Genomic DNA, 2,474 nt, shown 5'->3' with positions numbered 1-2,474 from the left:
GACATTAACATATTTTTCAACTCTGGAAGGCTTAAGAAAATCTTAAGTAAATCATGGGTTTCCGCAGACACTGCATTTGAAGGAGTTAAGCCACTTGAGAATTAGCTGTATCATTGTACGATACTAAGAGAATAACACTAGTTTCAAGGACATGGCAGATTACGACAGGACCAAAACATGATTAAATACCTCGAACGTCTTTATGACGCACTAACACCATTCCAAGCTGGAGCCTACAGGTATTTTCTTCTCCGCCTCCTGACAGTGAAGCACAGCATCTCTTAATCTGTTATTTGAACGGTAGAGAGCAACCAGTCTGATGTTAAGGTAGGGATCGTCTGGTCTCGCACAGAGCTCGGTCTGAATCATATCACAGAGCTGATTCCAGCCATCCAGCCTTTACACTCCAGCAACTGCTCCTATCAAATACAAAGGCAACACGTTAAAATTGCATTCTCCATGAGAGCCTCTTCAGCAACTACATTACATGACTGCTTTCTCACCGCCACTACAGACTACATTACTCAAACTGCTCTTCAAAGCTCAAAGGTGCTACAGAGAGTTTGGAAAGCATTTTAGAAGTGAGAAAAGAAAAAAAAAAAAACAACTCTAGAGTTTGCATCTTGTAGATGCTAAGTTAGATGCTCAGTTGTCAAACCATTTGGTTCAAATTTGCCACACTCTGATACAGAGCAGCTTGTCTAAAAAAAAAAAAAAAAAAGCCACACAAAAAACCCCGAAGCACAAGCCTCTCAAGACTTCAATTTCATTGCTGTTGTGCTCCAGAAAACTAACGCCTGTGCAAAAGTGAGATCATATGACTGAAAGCATTTACATATATAAGAGCATCTCCTATACTCAACAGTTTTTAACTCAAATAAAAAAACCTAGAAAGCAGAGTAGTCACATAACAGAGGCAATATCACCTATCTAATCTTGACCTCTTGGATACTGTTACTACCACTGTTTTCCCATCACTTGATGCAACTAAAGTTTCTTCTAGGCACAGAACAGAGATCAGAAGCTGGAACTTACCTTCAACCTGTAAGCAGCAGGATTCCCAGGGAAGAGCCTGGCAGCTTTCTCAACCCAGTACTCTGCTCTTCCATCGTGATGTCGTTACTGCATAGCAGCTCTGCAATCTTCAGTACAAGATCTTTCTGCGTGGGATTCAGCTCCACAGAACGCTGGTTTTCCCCATGCACACACAGAAGAAAAAAAGGTTACTAGCAACTTGATCTTGCAGTCTATATAGAACTAGAAAGAAAACATGCCCCCCACTCAATAGACCCAGGAAGTCAAAGCAGAACTATCAATAGGAGTAGGAGCATCTCTAGCCTAACCTAATATGGAGTCTTCCGGATTCAGTCACAGAGAATGATGGCACTCCACTGTGCTGGCAACAAGACTTTTGTGTGTATCCTCTCCCTCCTCAGTGCCCGAACAATGAAACGTGCACCGTGAAGTTCACATTTATACAGAGCTTGCCTAATCAGAACTGCATTTGCCCCATTCCCTCTATCTCTGAGGAAACAAACAAACAAACAAAAAAGCCTACCACTAACAAACTAAACAATGCAACTGAAAAACACTCTCAGTCCAGTCTTTCAGTAGCAGCCGGATTACTGCTGTCACTGTGGTATCCCTACGGCAGAATTCTACAGGGCTCACAGATTCTCAGTCCAAAGGGCAGCAAGCAGAAGACCATCAGAGAAGGAAGCACAAAGATCAAGTCCATTTACAAAGGAATAAAGCAGGACATCAGGGAGGCGAGTGAGGTGATTACCTTGTAACACCCAAAAGCTTTTTCTGTGTTACCCTGAGCTTCGTAGATCTGTCCCAGAAACCTGTGAGCTTTGGGATCTTTCTCTCAGACACTGAGATAAATAGATGTATATCTACAGAGTAAATAAACAAAGAAAAAACAGAAGGATCAGTATTCCTCAGTATTACAAGTCCCCCCACACCCTGCAGCTAACGCGGGACTTTAATCTGTCATACAGGACATCTAGCCATATTTAGTTCAAGGGGCTTGATCTAGACCTTCAAGTAAGGAACAATATTATTTCTACACGTACAGACGCTGCATATTTGCCTGCAAGTACTGGCCTTTACTAAATAAAGCAGTAGCTCACAGAAACTGGAAGAAGAACATAATACAATGGCAGAAAAGACATTTCAACCAGATGGGTTTGTACAGCAGCACATGACTACCCATCCTTTAAGTTGCTGTTTTAGGAAGATTTAAATGGCACCACATTCTCCCATTTACTGCTACCTTAAAACAGCACAGCAACAGTCTTGATTTCTCCACTCTATTTCCTTTAGCTTTCCTATCACACTTTAAAGAACAGAACAACCAACATATGTAACATTTATTACCTTTTAGCAAGTTCGTATACTTTTATCTCAAAGTACAGCTTAGCAAAAAATCCTTTCAACGATCTCTGAAGGAAAAAAAATATGACAGGTAC

The sequence above is a fragment of the Lagopus muta genome, chromosome 20 (genome assembly GCF_023343835.1).
Source record: "Lagopus muta isolate bLagMut1 chromosome 20, bLagMut1 primary, whole genome shotgun sequence".
NCBI classification, from domain to species: Eukaryota; Metazoa; Chordata; class Aves; order Galliformes; family Phasianidae; genus Lagopus; species Lagopus muta.
The sequence above is the reverse complement of the archived record's forward strand: the minus strand, read 5'-3'. Positions refer to the sequence as shown.